This window comes from Vicia villosa, linkage group LG7 (genome assembly GCF_029867415.1).
Source record: "Vicia villosa cultivar HV-30 ecotype Madison, WI linkage group LG7, Vvil1.0, whole genome shotgun sequence".
Taxonomy (NCBI): Eukaryota; Viridiplantae; Streptophyta; class Magnoliopsida; order Fabales; family Fabaceae; genus Vicia; species Vicia villosa.
This window is the reverse complement of record NC_081186.1, coordinates 16,190,042-16,206,882: the sequence shown is the minus strand read 5'-3', so window position 1 is coordinate 16,206,882 and position 16,841 is coordinate 16,190,042. Positions and strand designations below refer to the sequence as shown.

General features: G+C 35.4%; 1 long non-coding RNA gene across 2 annotated transcripts; it reads left to right on the top strand.

The window, feature by feature from the left end:
* The first annotated feature begins 576 nt into the window (after positions 1-576).
* Positions 577-2,427, top strand: LOC131616983 (uncharacterized). 2 transcript variants are annotated; one of them, XR_009288368.1, is made up of 6 exons: positions 577-895; positions 1,124-1,273; positions 1,484-1,587; positions 1,759-1,985; positions 2,064-2,175; positions 2,266-2,427. It is a non-coding gene; the product is annotated as an uncharacterized LOC131616983 (long non-coding RNA). The 2 variants fall into 2 exon arrangements; XR_009288369.1 differs by lacking the exon at positions 1,124-1,273 and having other exon boundaries at positions 580-895.
* Positions 2,428-16,841: the final 14,414 nt, after the last annotated feature.

Sequence of the window (16,841 nt, the reverse complement as noted above, 5' to 3'; positions counted from 1 at the left end):
TATTATCCATTAAGGGTATTATATAATCTAGTCTCATAGAGACATTGAAAATCAATCAATGAAATCAACAAAGTTATTTTTATTTTAATTTCCTTTACTTTTAGTGTTCTTCCCCTTTTAGTTAGAAAACCCTAATTTTATAGTCTTGGTAGGAATCTTCCTATCAATATGTGTCCATCTAAGAATTTCCCCCCTCTCATACTCATCTCCTTCGACAATCGACATAACACAACATTTCTGACCTATCTTCCTAGATCACGGTCTCATTCTCTCACAATAACACACTCTTCAACTCTTTGTCTTCTCAGAATTTGCACCTTCGATTTGGTAATTCACTATGCGAGTTTCAATTGTACGTTCACCTTTTTCTTCAATTATTAAAAATTAATGTTTAATAAAGTTTTTAAAGTAAATGTGAATTAACATTACAAAATGATAAAAAAAATCCTGACACACATACTACCATTACTTTAGTAAAGGGATGATAGAAAATGAAAGAAAATATCCCCACGCAGATAAAAAACTTTATATCTTTGTTTGTGCATAATTGTGCATGAGTCTATCTACGAACTTTGGAAAAGCGAAAGCAAAAGCAAAATTAAATGTTGTCTCCTCTCTCACGCTTATCACCTTCCACCAAACAGAACACTAAACCAGACTTTCTCCACCTATACAAACCTTCTCTCTCCATTACTCCTTACAAAATTATTGGTATTTAACCACCACAACAAACTGTTTATTTAAAATGTGAAATATGTTTATTATGACACAGAGTAATCATATTGTTGCTCTGAAAGAAATCTTTAAGACCCAATTGCAACAATCTCAAGTTGAGCATCAGCTTCGTCCGAGACATCCCCATATCTTGCGACTTTATGGATACTTTTATGATCAGGTATACTTCTGCTTGCTTGTCCTGATATATTTAGAATTGAAACGTGTATTGCTGTAGAATATATTTTAGGGCTCAATCTGTAAAAGAGGGAATTATTATTGGAGGCTCTAAATTTTAGGGCTCCATCATATTAATGATATTTTAATACCACTATTTTTTCAAATTTTCTTTTTTGTAATACTAGTAGCACAATTTTTCGGAATGACATTAAACATAACTCAATTTTAGGGCTATCAATTTTGAGGATGCATTGTCAATTGGATCATTTCATGTTATGAAAAAAGGAATACGTATTTGCGGCGGGGAACTTAGGCCCAAAACGTTCATCCATAATAAATTTTTCACCTTGGGCAATTAGGAGATATCCAAATTTTCGAGGTAAATAAAATTTTTTTCTATCTTACTCTGAACCACAGTTATTTGATCTTCTTTGACTTAAAAATAAATAGTTATACAATGGTATCATTTTCTAAATATAAGCCAAGCTGATTTACTTTTTAAGTTGATAGTATTTATATTTAATGAATTCACTTTCCATATATATTGAAAATATTAATAATATTCTTAATGCATTTACTTCATGTGTAGGGTACTTCTTTGAATACATTTTGACTTCAGGGAGAATTTTGGCCTGTTATCTATGATGGTGATGCACCAAATAAGGAAGCAGGCTTCGATAAAGATTCATCCAGGTAACTAGTCTTCCTATCATTTAAGTTAGAAAATGATTACAAAAATTTATGCCTTTTATTTGATAAAAAACTGTAAAGACCAGAATAAACAATTTATATATGGATTTAAGATAAATGAGTCATAGTTCAGTAAAGATACTCAATAACTTATGGAATATTTTTAAATTGTAGAAATTGCTCAACCAACTCATTGGATATCAAGTTGGTGAAGGGTAAAATTGTTTTATGTGAATTGTGAAGATAAAATAGGACTTTCTGAGGCTTACAGAGTTGGTTGCTGTTGGTGTCTTGGTACAAGGTCGAATATCTAATGATAACCCATACTCTTTTCCCTTGTCTGGATGCTACCTTAAATCGAAAGACGTTGCCAAAGTACATAAATATATCAAGTCTACAAGGTATCAATTGCAAATTATATATTAAATACTCACAATAATTTAGAGAACCACATATTGTATTAACTAGTTAATATGCAGGAATCCGGTAGCAACTATATTTAAGACATATGAGTTAAATGATACGTTGGCACTTATGACCGCCTCTTTCTCGTCATGGGGTCCTAACGATGCTACACCAGAGATTCTAAAGGTTCATTTTAATTAGTTAATACATTAAATATATATCCATCATTTTAATAATATTTGTTGCTAATTAACCATTTTTTGTACAATATTGTAGCCTGATTTAATTGTTCCCGGAGTAGACATTCTAACTAGTTGGTTTCCAATTGCTCCAATTTCTGAAATTCACGGTGACAAAAGAAAATTGGAGTTCAATATTGTGTATGGAACATCAATGTGGTGTCCTCATGTTTTTGGTGCAGCAGCATATATAAAATCCTTTCTGTTAGGAAGTTGGATTGGAACCCTAACAAAACTAATAAAAGCTGTAAAATAAAAGAGACAATAAAACTAGACTAAGAAAATAAACTTCATTTGTTTTCATTGATACCCTAATGTCTCCATGAGACTACAATATATAATGTTACTATTGGGTAACAAACTAAAAGCCCAAATATTAATAAAGACCCAAATAAATAACAATACAAATAAAACTAGTACTTATATAAATTCTTAATAAATCTAAATACTAAATAGTAAATTCTACTCTCTATCACTTTCATACTACATGTTCAGCGGCTGTTGTACGCCTAGCTCTAATGACGACAGGTAGTAGAAATGAGTAGTGTCTCTCTACTCAATCAATATATTGCGCTACAAGAAAAAATAAACTTAGGACATGTTTTATTTCAATTAGTATTTTAATAGAATTATCTTTAAAATGAACTAATTGTCATAAACAATTGAGAAATTACCTTTGAGAAAAAGAATATACCATGATTTAGCTTTATTTCAGTTTAGGTGAGCAAAATGTACTTGGTATGTTTTAAACTAACTAACTAAACTAATACAAAAAAATTTGTTTATTGTGCAGCAAAACAAATGAGCCCAGAACGCAACGCAGAATTTGCGTATGGAGGGGGACAAATTGACCCTATAAAGCTCTGAATCCTTGTTTAGTATATGATGCAAATGAAGAAGAGTATAATAGGTTCTTATGTTGTCAAATTTTAAATATGTCTATATTGCTACAAATCACAGAGAGGATAATTAATTGCTCTGAGAGAGGATATATGACACCAAAAGACCTAAATTATCCTTCGTTTGATTTCCAAGTCCCGCAGCCCAAACATCACTTGAATGCAAGCTTTAAAATGACAGTTACAAATGTAGGGGCTTCCTTTGTCTACGTATGGAGCATTTGTAACCGCTCGTAAAGGACTTAACATTTCAGTGACCCCAACGTTTTATCATTCACATCCTTAGGAGAGAAACAAACATTTACTCTCAATATAAATGGAAAAATGAAGAAATCAATAAGCTCAGCTTCTTTAGTATGGGACGATGGTAAATATCAAGTGAGAAGTCCCATTGTCGTATTTGATGAGCCAGTGGTGAACAGAAAGGGTGCCAATTTATATCGGACGATGGTAAATATAAAGTGAGGAGTCTCATTGTTGTATTTGATAAACCAGCAGTGAACGGAAAGGGTTCCAATTTATATCAGACGATGGTAAATATCAAGTGAGGAGTCCCATTATTATATTTGATGAGCCAGCGGCGAACGGAAAGGATGTCAATTTATATCGGACGATGGTAAATATCAAGTGAGGATTCTCATTGTTATATTTGATGAGCCAGCGATGAATGGAAAGGGTGCCAATTTATATCAGACGATGGTAAATACCAAGTGAAGAGTCTCATCGTTGTATTTGATGAGCCAGCGGTGAACAGTGTAATTTTTTAATCTAACATTTTATATTATTATTGAATAAATTGTCTACTTTGATCAAAATACAAATGTAATTGCATATTTGTTTTTTTACAATAACTATATCTTGTTAAAATAAATTAAAATATGAAACATATATAAGTGTATACATTGGAGTTAAAAATGGCTTTGGTGAAGACACCAAAACAAAAGATGAGATGGTTAACATCAAGGCTGAAAAGTATTGTTATTGGTTCATGGAATATTAGAGATGGTTAACTTTACTAGTAGTGCTTATGTTTTATATTGCCTCTCAAAAACATTGCTTATGTTTCAAACAGCAGTGTAAGTAGTAAGTACAATGTACCTCAACATTTGGTTCACTATTTTGTGTCTCCTTACACTACAATAAAACAGCGATTTTGTGACGGTTTTTCTTGGAGTTGCGGCATTTCAAACCGCCTCAAAATTTGGATTGCGATAGTTTGACAACAGTTGCAAAACGTATAACGCCAGCATATTGTGCGACGGCTAACATTGGGTTTGATGAAATGATTTGACTTACCCAGCTATAAAGTCACAAAAATTAAGTAGAAGACATTTGCTGTAAACTAAATCTGATTGACCTTTGAAAATAATAATTAAAAAAAAATTGAATACAATTTATTTATCTAATCATTCATATTAATACCCTTTTAATAAAATAAATATAAAATATTACTTTATTATTTCAAAGGCACATATTTCTTTTCTTTTATTTTAATAAGCAATTTGTACCTAGCGGGTTTCGAATCTCAACCTTTGAAAGAAGCACACTCTCAGGACCCAAGCGTTTCACCGCTGTGCGTAAATAAATTTATATTTTAAAGATTCATTTTTCTTTGAATTAATTTATATATTTAATTTAATGACACATTATTTATATTTGAAAAACCATCATTCTCTCAATTATTTGTGAAAATGAATATTCATATATAAAATGTAATTTTTGTAGATATATTTTTTAATGATGATAAATATGTGTATCATATTTAATAATATTTATTAATACAAATATTTGAATTGGAAAAGTTATTTCTTTTTTTTTAAAAAATATTTACTTTGAAGTTAATCCTACTTTAAGTTTATTTTTTCCGTTGAAACAAAACAATTAGAATTAGATATAGATTAAAATTATTTTTTCAAAATTAATAACTACCTTAAATAAAAATTAATCATGATACGAATATTAAATTATTTTAATATATCTATTAGTGGAATTCAATTTTCAATTAATTTTTGGCACAATGATTTCTTGGAACTTAAAATCAATAATGCAAACATAAGTTGAAAGCTTAACACTAGGTTGGAATGAATAGCCTAATAAAATAGCCTTGCTAACAAATTTATTTAAATTTGTAATGAGCAACATTTTTGCTCTTATATTTAATTATAATTATGTTTTTTTATTTATTTTGGAATATGGAACATTTATTTTGGACTGATTTGTTTTGATTATGCAGTAACTTGTAAATGATAAAAGAGCAAACTTGAAACTTGGAACATTTATTATGGAGTAATGGAGGATGTGAAACATTTATTTTTATGGTTTATGTGGTGGTGAATTCAGATCCTCTATAACCTTTGTAAGAATTGTATTCATCAATCAATCATCCTTTTGTTAGTTTAGAAAAGATCATGATTCTTATGTATTTCCCTTAGTATAAACAAGAAGAGATCATGATACTTTTGTATAGTATAGTATTTTGTTATTCAATTATTTTAAGAAAATTTCTTTATAGACCTCTCAACCTTCTAGTCCACCTCTGGTGAAAAATCCAAACTACCCCTGACTTCGGAAATGCATTTCCGAAATGCAAGAAAAATGTGTTTTCGGAGATGCATCTCCGAAAGCGCCTTTTTTTTTTTGAAAAATTGTCTTATTTCGGAAATGCACTTCCGAAAACAACATTTCGGAAGTTCATTTTCGAAATATTGCGCCTTTTGCAGATTAAGCAAAACAGCCCCCCTCCCCCATTCATTTTACCCTAAATCTTCTTCAAACTTCCTCTCTTCAAAAATTTCTGCAAAAGCAAGTGTGCATTCCAAAAGCTTCCCAAACTCAACCTAAGTCATCCTAATCTCTTCAATTGGTAAGTTTTTGAATTTTTTTCAATTTTTAGATCTATTATTAAAATCTCTATTAGGGTGTTTAGAAATTGCAAAAACCACATTGGGGTAGGTTGGTACTGATATTTAGGGTGTTTAGAAATTGCAAAAGTAGTTTTAAAGTTTGGTTTAGGGGTCTGCCATGGAAGTTGCAGAAAACTTCCTCGTAGGGGTGTTTCGGAAGTTCATTTCCGAAAACACCTCCATCCCAGTTTCGGAAATGAACTTCCGAATTGTATCAGAAGTTCAATTTTTTTAGTTTTTTCTTTTGTCTCGCATATTAATCGATTTCAATTGTTTACAGGAACATGTCAAGCAACCAACCAGCACGCATAAGACAGGGTAGGGAGACCCAGACTGCGTCGGCTAGACGCGAGCGGGCGGCGGCGCAGCTGGCGTCGACACAGGGACGGGGGCAGGGCCGGGGACGACGTGTGCGAGTTCCCGTGGATATGGGAGAGGGTACATCTACTTCAGGATCTAGGAGTCGGCTGGCTCGGGTATCTTCTTCCCGCCAGCGAGAGGAGGAGGAGGAGGAGGAGGAGGAGGAGGTGGCGGCAGTGCCTTACCACGAGCCGGAGGGGTACCGGATGTTGACCCTCCAGCGGGGGAGGAGGATGAGCAGGAGGACAGCTACCCGGGAGGGCCCTTTGACACTTTCGTGCTGATTAACTACCACGATCACGTCACTCGGCGTATCTGGGAGGGAGAGGTATTTTTTATAATTTAACCGTTTATAATTTAGACGTTTATTCAATATTTTCTTAACGGTCTATTTAACATATGCTTTTGTTTGTTTTTTTGTAACAGGAGAGAGCCGTTGAAAATGGTGAACCACGCCCGAAAGATTTTCAGTCTGTTTAAACCAGCTGCTGAGTGGTTTAACGACGCGGTGCAAGGTTCAGGACTTAGCGGCCTCTGCATGACGGGGTACACCACCATCAGCACCGGCATGCAGGGGGCATTTGTGGAGCGCTGGCACAAGGAGACGTCCTCTTTCCACTTGCCGGTGGGGGAGATGACGATCACCTTGCATGATGTGCAGTGTCTTCTCCACCTGCCCATCAGGGGGCCGCTGTTGACCCACTCCCGGATCCAGAGGGTTGAGGCCAGTCAGTGGATGGCGCTCTATTTGGGTATGGAGCCCGAAGTTGCTGACTACGAGTGCATCACGACATATGGGCCTCATATCCGGTTTACCACACTGAGCCGCTATTTAGAGCACCACCTGGACGCGGCGGCCGATGCCGAGGTGGCGGGTGACGAGCTATTCACACAGTACCACCGCGGCTGCGCTCTCCGGTGCTGGTACATGCATGTGGTAGGCGCTGATTGCTTTGTGGACAAGAGTGCAAGGTACGTCAACGTGACCTACCTCCGTTACTTCATGGACCTGGATACCGTTCACCAGTGGAAATGGGGGGCAGCTACTCTGGCATACCTCTACCAGAAGCAGAATGAGGCCTCCAACTGGAGGACGAGGCAGTTGGTCGGATCCTGCACACTACTTACGGTACGTTTCATTTTAATTGTTTCGTATTTATTTATGTTTCGTATTTATTTTTAATACATTATCGTGTTTCTGTTTCAGAGCTGGATCATCTCCTACTTCTCCCGCATCCACGCCTTTCACATCGATCTTGTGTACGTGGACGCCATGCCCAGGGCCGCCAGATACGTTCTCCAGAGGGGGAACGATGCGGTGGGACCATACCGTGGATACCTGGACCGCACGATGCACGACGACGTCACCTAGAGGCCGTTCAGCGACTACGCTCAGATTGTCCCCTTTGACGGCATTGCTCTATATTCAGGCTGGTTGGCATGCGGGACCGGCATCATGGTCCGGTATCTCCCTGAGCGGTGCATGCGTCAGTTCAGATTCGTGCAGCGGATACCCAGGTCACCCTTTGAGGCTGCTCCCGACACAGTGACCCGAGTGCAGCTCACTGCCATATGGGAGGATTGGGAGCGTCATGTGGTACCGGAGGAGTATCGTCGCATTCGGGTCATCCAGGACTGGCACAGTGAGGAGGGATACGTCACATGGTTCTACCGGGTGTCACATCCTCTGCTGAGACCCGACGTTCCCGGCGCTCCTAGGCCAGCACACGAGGAGATCCTGGAGAACCAGCAGGCCGAGGATGACCACGTCATTGATCTCATGCCGATCTGCCAGCGGATAGAGATGCTTGGGCGGGACGCATTGGATCGAGGTGTCGTTCAGCAAGGCGGTCCAGAGGCAGTCGTCGTGATGGAGATGATCGTCACTGATGCGGGCCGTGCGGCGACATACAGGCGGCAGAGGAGGTCCCAGGGAGAAAGGGTTAGGCACACCCAGTAGTGGTCGGGTTTATTTATTTTTTGTTTTCGGATTGTATCTTTCGCACATTATTATTATTATTATTATTTGGATTTGGATCGGCTTGTATATATTACTTTTTTTATCATATTAGTATTTTCACCTTTATATGTCGCTTATTTTATTTCCCGGTTACCTTTAATTAAAAATACAAAACTGTTAAGAAAAACATAAAAAAAAAATCTCTGTTTCTGCATAATTCGGAAGTGCATTTCCGAAACCCCCCAAAATCTGAACAAAGGTATTTTCGGAAGTTCATCTCCGAAGACACCCCCCATGAGGTGTTTTCGGACGTTCACTTCCGAAAACACCCCCCATGAGGTGTTTTCGGAGATGCACTTCCGAATTGTGGAAATTTTTTTAAAAAAATCAAAGCTTCGGAAGTTCGTTTCCGAAGCAGGGGTAATTTGGGTTTTTCGCTGGGGGTGACACCCATAGGGAGGTGGCTAAAGAAATTTTCTTATTTTAATATTTTATTTTCAAGCTTTAAGTTGAACCAATATCAAGTGCTTGTAAATATTGGTGCCCATGAATTTTCAATTGTTAGAAATATGAAGAACTAAATATATTCTTGTTGTTTATGGAAGCAGGAGGTGTGGTGACGGCCTAGATGGCATGCGGTGATCCATGCAGGAAGATCGGATGCGGTGTACCCTGACAGGATAGGTTTATGAAACAAAGTTATTTAACTTAATTATACTCCCTCTCTTTTTAGTCATAAAAAGTTGTCTCAAAATAATAGTCTCTTTATTTTTCCAATGCAACATTAACTAACTTTTACTAACTTTACCTCTTATTTACACTCTTTTAAAGTCATGATAATATATACCAACCAATGGTAATTAAGGGTAATTTTATAAAAATGTTATCTTTATTGATTCAATTATTACTTTTTTTAATATGTGTGTAACAACCTTAAACGACATTTATTTTGAGACGGAGGGAGTACTTCTTCCTTTTTAGAGTCAGAGTTATGAAGGGAAATTGACAAAGGTGTCATAGATCCAACATTTTTTTAGACAAAAGAACTTTATTGATTAAACAAAGTTATTTACATGGTGGTAAACAAGTTGGATAATTTGGCCCAAAATGTTTCGGTCTTGGCCCAGGTCAGCAGCCGCACGCAAGGTTGTCAATCTCGCGGGTAGACTCGTAAACTCGTACGAGTTTACGAGTCTAGGAAGCATAAACGAGTAAACCCGCGCATAGAATCATTTTTTTAATAGACTCGAGTAGATTCGGGTAGACTCGCACAAACTCGTACTGACTCTAGACTCTATCACGAGTTTACGAGTCTATTATTTTTTTATATTTTTTTAATCAAAAAAGGCCCAAGTTCCCCTAAAAAATATATTTTATTTTAAAAAAAAAAACCTTATTTGGTTTTGCTCGAACGGGAATTAGAAAGTCTCTCTCCTAGTCTCTTGTATGGTATTTCAATGGAGATATGACTCCAGAATTAAAGAGGTTTACAATTCATGTTCAAAGCTTAACTTGTAGCTCATATGATTGTGAACAAAATTGGAGTTCCTTTGAAATGGTAATGGATTATTATTTGTTTGTTTATAGACTTGATTTTTAGTTTTTTTTAGAAACATTGAGTCGAATTGTTATTGACTTTGCAAGTTCATTCAAAGAGAAGAAATATGTTGCATAAAAAATTAATTTGGTTTATGTCATGTGCAATTTGAAATTTGAAAAGTAGAAAAGGAAAAGAAAATAGTGTTATTCTTTTATTTGAAGATATTAATTCAGATGATGAATGGATAATTGAAGATCCTAATGAAGAAAATGTGCAAAATTAATTTAATGTTAAGCAAGATGTTATTATTAACAATGTTATGGAAGTTGATGCTCTTGTGACTAATGTTGTGAAGTGGTGGTGGTGGAAATGTTGAATTAGGTGGAAGTGGAACTTCAAGAATTATAACATTGGCTAATGATGAAGAAGGTGTTTCATCTCGGGCAGAGTTTGATGATGATACTTAAGATATCGATGAAGAAGATGGTGATGACATTGGTGGTGATGATTTCACTGGAGCGTTTGATATTTGAAGTCATTAGCATATTTGTTTTATGTCTTTTTTGCTTTATGTAGTAGCAATTTAAAATGATATTAGTACTTTAAGTCTTTAACTATATACTTTTCTATTTTGTTTGTTATGGAGTATGGCATTTAAGTGTTAATGTCAACCATGGTGTTCTATTTTATATATATATATATATATATATATATATATATATATATATAATGAATTTACAAGTTTAAAAATATAGGAGTTTGTCATAAATGTGTCACTTACAGTTTTTTAAAGTAATTTTTAATTTTCCATAAACTCGTACGAGTTTATGAGTCGAGTTTGCGAGTAGCGTATACGGACCCTTTACGAGTTAGAGTAGACTCGAGAGTTTGACAACCTTGGCCGCACGTGCTGTATTATAGGCTTTTACATTATTTGTCCAACTGCTGTGGTAAAACTTCATGTGAGAGAAGTGGTGGTTTTTCTTCCTAATATTGTGTGTCATCATGTGAATGCAGGTTCTAGCGTCTTCGTCGGTTTTTTGTTTGAGAAGATCCACAATGGTTAGGTTGTTGGAGTAAACGTCTATGCTCCGATAGCCCATTTACAAGTCGAGTGAATTTTGTTCCATCCAATTTCCTCTTTCATGTCATCGTCTTCGTTGGAGGATATGGCTCTTAGCCCCCATCTCCCTTCGTGATAGAGACTCGCGTAGATGTTGATTCTGATGCCGCCGTTCAGATTAGATTGGTAACGAGATTTTCCTTTGTTATTTGGATTTTCCTTTGCTTGTTGTTCTGTGTTTTGATGACTTTGATTGTTTGTATCTCTGATTAACTTTTGCATGTTGGTTGAGGCAAGCTGGTTGTTGCTTAGGGTTTGCACATTGATCGAAGTGTTTGGGTAGGCTATCTCTTTTTCTTTCTCTTTTGGTTGATAGTGCTTTTGAATGTTAGTCTTCTTATATCTGGTGTAATCCTCTTCTGTGTTCTGGTAATTGATGTTGATTCTCTTATCATTGTTGTTAAACGTTGTTCTGGTAGGTTGATGCTCAGTGTCGAGGGTGTGATCAGTGCATTATTATGCACGTTCTTTCATGTTTTTAATCAAGCATTTCCTTGGTTTGTTTTGATTATTTTTATGTTTTAATGTGTTTTCATAATTTAGTTTATTTTTATGCTTATTTGATTTTCGTATTTTATTTTCAGCTTTGATAGCTTTCACGGAAACTATCATAACTGGAGTTTTAGGAATCCGATTGAGGCGTTCTAATAATCGCCGGAAAGGTAAGAGAATGAGCTACGACTTTCATGAAGAAGTCAGAAGCTAATTCGGACTCCAACAAGGCCAGAAAATTCATTGAAGCTGCTGCATTATTTTTATATTTTGTTTGGGTTAGCTGTATTGGGCCTGGATCGTACATTTGACCCGGTTAAGTTGTGAAACGGGTTTGTGTGTTTTCACCTAGGGTAGGCAGCCGAAAGTACTGTTCACAAAACACTATTCACGATCAGAAAGAAAAACACGCTTGGCTTTGTACGATCATGAGGAACTAATTTCCAAAGGATTAATCTGCTGTAATCGAATTCCACTTTGAGGTTCTTTCATAAATTCCATATTAATTTGTTTCCTTTGAATTATTCTTATAATCTCAATTATTTGCTTAATTTGCTTATAATCTCAATTATTCTTATAATCTCAATTATTCTTATATTCTTTCATAAATTCAATTATTTGCTTAATCTCAATTATTCTTAAATTCGATTGTTGTTGTTGTTTCTGAATCATATTTGTGTTACCGTAGCTTTTGCGTTATCACGTTCGATCAAATTGCGTTTGCTTAATTCGCAATAGTTTTTATTCCGTTTGCTTAATTCGGATTTCAGAAACTTCCTTCGTATAATTTCTATTATGCTTGTTGATAGTTCTTGTAATCGAATAGGATCAGACTCGTTTGGGGATATTGGAAATTTATATGAATCAATGATAAGGCGGAAGTCGATACAGTAGGTTGATTCGTTTTAGCTTAATTATTAATCACTTATTTTATAATCGCTTTTTCTCTAAATCGAAACTGAACCAATCCCCCCCTAATTTGATTAGTTAATATAATATAAGAATCCTTGAGAGACGATATTCGAGTTAAATTGTCGCTGTACTACGTTTTTGAAAAACTACTCGTTTTGATCCGCGCACGACAGCGGATTAAATTGGCGCCGTTGCCGGGGATTCTTGTCGTTATTAACTGATTTTAGAGTCTTAGGTTTAGTGTTTGTGCGTTTAGGCCATAGGTTCCTCGTGGTTTCGGCCATAATGCCTTTTTGAGTCGAAAAATCGGTTTTCTAGAAAATTGAGTCCGATCGATAATCTTTTTTTACCTATTGGGAGCAGAAAAATCGTGCGATCACTACTCCCTAACACTGAGTAAGGGAATCCGACCTCAAATCTCCAAATTCATCGTTTTTCTATTTTTAATGAATTTTTTACTGTTTTCATAGAGTGAAAAAAATCCAAACAAATTTCCAAAATTCTTATTTGTCTTAATTAGATTAAATTTTGTGTTTTTATATTTTTATGAATTTATTTTAATCGTTTTTCTTCTTTCTATTTGTTTCTGCCTGTTTGGGACATAGTTGGTATTTCTGTGTTTGTTGATAACATGGCTGAACAAAGAACTTTGAGACAGTTGGATGCCCCTGATGCGAACTATAATGGTTTATGTATTGAGTATCCCGCAGCTAATGCACCTTTTGAATTAAAATTTGGTTTGATACATTTGTTGCCTAGGTTTAATGGTTTTGCAGGTGAGGATCCGCATAAGCATCTGAATGAATTTCAGGTTGTGTGCTCTACACCTACCGAACCTTCACTAGAGGATATTGTCAAACAAATGGCTGTGAATAATCTCCAGTATCAACAACAAATAGATTCTACTCTTCATACTTTGCAAACACAAATTAGACAACTTTCCACTTTGATGAATATCATGGAGCAAGCTCAAGGATCAAACCAACAACCCTTGGATGAGCAATCTATTTTTCAAGTAGAGTTGCTTTCTAAAAATGTTGATGATACTTGTATTGATTTGTTGCAGATGATTTTCCATCATTGTCTGGTTTTGATGATGTTTACTCTTGTGATGTTTGTACTAACACTAATATTTGCTCTATTTGTGCTGAAATTGAGATTGCCTTGCAAAATGATAATCTTACTGCAGATGAGGTTGCAAATGAAGTTGTTCATGTTGATGAAGCTCTCGACACCCCGGCTGCTTGGAAAAAACCATCCATTGAACAACCACCTTCCCGAGAGCTGAAACCAATTCTTGAAAATCTTAAATATGCTTATTTAGAGATGAATGAAAAACTTCCGGTTATAATTTCTTCTAAACTTTATTTTGATCAAGAAAGTAAGTTTTTGCAGGTTTTGAAGAAGCATAAGAAAGGAATTGGATGGACCTTGGATGACATTTATGATATTAGTTCTTCCATGTGTGTGCATAGGATCTCACTTCAAGATGTAGCAAAAGTAGTGAGGCAGCACCATAACCTTTGGTTCCTTGATGTTGAGAAAGATGAGAGCACCTTCACGTGCCCATTTGGCACTTTTACTTTTAGAAGAACATTCTTTGATCCTGGAATAGAAGGTGAAGGAGCTAAACCACTTTTTAAGGACGATGAGCATTACTCGAAGCTGGTCCATGAGAACTATGTTTTGGAAGGAGAGATTGTAGAAGAGCCTTTACTAGCAAAGGCTATTTATGTGATCACATATCCTCCTTGACTACTCGGATGTGTTATGTCCTTTCTCTCACTCTTATTTTGTAATTATGTCCTTTCATTAAGGACAATGCTTGTTTTTAAGTGTGGTGGAGGGAAACCTTTGTTTTATTTACTTGTTTTACTATTTTGTCTTGTTTTGTTTTCAATTATTATAAAAAAAATGCATCTTTTTGAAAGTTCTAGGCTATAGACTAATTTGAGATTAGTTTGTGGAGACTTGGGAAAAATTCACAAGATCTGTATCGTCTTAACACCGTAAGTCTCTTGCATATGGAAATTGATTTGAATTTTTTATTATATTTTAGCCTTAAATTCTGATTCCCTGACAGCTCTTGAGTAGTTTATTTCAGCAGTCGGCAACATCTCTCACACACTTTACGCAGGGAAGCCGATGAATATAAGTGAGTGTTTCGAAGAAAAAAATAGAAAAAGAAAAAGGGAATACACCTTCTAAGTTTGGTGACCCTCACCCGGTCACTTAACCCAACGGTTGTGGAACCTTCAAAAGAAAAGGTTGAATAAGACTCTTTGTTAGTTGGTTCAGCGGTTTCTGGTGCTGAACTTGGTAGGGAGGATTACAGTCCGATCCCCCGCAACTACAACTGAGTAAACAAAGTGTTATGCCACGTAAGTACCATAATCCTATGCAGAAAAGGATCAGAGTCACTAACCGGTCGTCTTGGTATAAGTGTGTGGAGATAACGGGCTTAATGTGATTTCGCCTGAATGAAAAAGAGCAAAAAGGATGAGTAAGTTAGGCTATGGTATAATAATATGATTTGAATTGGTTTGTGTATTTAGGAGGCTTATGTCTGCATAACTGTGGTTAGTGTCCTTAGGATATCCTTAGTGTGCAATATTAGTACCTATCGATGCAAACTTAACCGAAGATGAGTTGTGGCCTAGGATGAGTAACTAATGATGTATTTGTGATTTCTTTGTTTTGCTGTTCATTTTGCTCGGAGTGCAAAAGTTCAAGTGTGGGAGAATTTTATCAGTGCATTTTTATGCACGTCCTTTCATATTTGTATTCAAGAATTTCCTTGGTTTGTTTTGATTATTTTTATGTTTTAATGTGTTTTCATAATTTAGTTTATTTTTATGCTTATTTTATTTTCGTATTTTATTTTCGGCTTTGATAGCTTTCACGGAAACGATCATAACTGGAGTTTTAGGAATCTGATTGAGAAGTTCTAATAATCGTCGGAAAGCTAAGAGAAAGAGCTACGACTTTCATGAAGAAGTCAGAAGCTAATTCGGACTCCAACAAGGCCAGAAAATTCGTTGAAGCTGCTGCATTATTTTTATATTTTGTTTGGGTTAGCTGTATTGGGCCTGGATCGTACGTTTGACCCGGTTAAGTTGTGAAACGGGTTTATGTGTTTTCACCTAGGGTAGGCAGCCGAAAGTACTGTTCACAAAACACTATTCACGACCAGAAAGAAAAACACGCTTGGCTTTGTACGATCATGAGGAACTAATTTCCAAAGGATTAATCTGCTGTAATCGAATTCCACTTTGAGGTTCTTTCATAAATTCCATATTAATCTGTTTCCTTTGAATTATTCTTATAATCTCAATTATTTGCTTAATTTGGTTTTGGCTATAGGATATAATTCTTAAATTCGATTGTTGTTGTTGTTTCTGAATCATATTTGTGTTACCGTAGCTTTTGCGTTATCACGTTCGATCAAATTGCGTTTGCTTAATTCGCAATAGTTTTTATTCCGTTTGCTTAATTTCGGATTTCAGAAACTTCCTTCGTATAATTGCTATAATGCTTGGTGATAGTTCTTGTAATCGAATAGGATCAGACTCGTTTGGGGATATTGGAAATTTATATGAATCAATGATAAGGCGGAAGTCGATACAGTAGGTTGATTCGTTTTAGCTTAATTATTAATCACTTATTTTATAATCGTTTTTTTTGTAAACTGAAACTGAACCAACCCCCCCTAATTTGATTAGTTAATATAATATAAGAATCATTGAGAGACGATATTCGAGTTAAATTATCGTTGTACTACGTTTTTAAAAAACTACTCGTTTTGATCTGCGCGCGACAACGGATTAGGGTGTTCTCAGGGTTGTTTGATATTTGCTGCTTGTCTCTTTGTCTGAGGAAATTTTGCATTATTCTGACATTAAGGTAATTGTTAGTTTGATTGTTTGTATGTCCGTCCAATGAATTTTCTTCTTGTTTATTCGTCTCATAGGCTATATATATAGATGTCATCTTTTCTTCTAAAGATATCTTTGGTGCCTCCTTTGTTTGTATATCCCTTATTAGCTTTGTTGATGACATTGACTAAAGACTTCAAATGTGTTAATTTACATTTATAACTTATTTCATTTAGCTTTCAATTTTTATTGGGCATTAATATGTTTAAATTTGATATTATTGATTTAGTTTTTAATTTGTTTTGTCTGTTAATGTTTAAATTTGACATTATTATGTTAAATAATTGGTAAGATAACTTTTAAATAGACTGAACCAAATTTTTTTAAAGAGATGAGATTTTAAAATAACGTTAAAAATGTTATTGGGCTAAAAAATTAGATCAACCCAATAACCTGAAATGGTTATCTAAACTAAACCGCAACCCGTTTAAAACCAACCCGATAAAATCGAATTGAAATTTGGGTTGAATCTAGCCATAAGTTTTCATC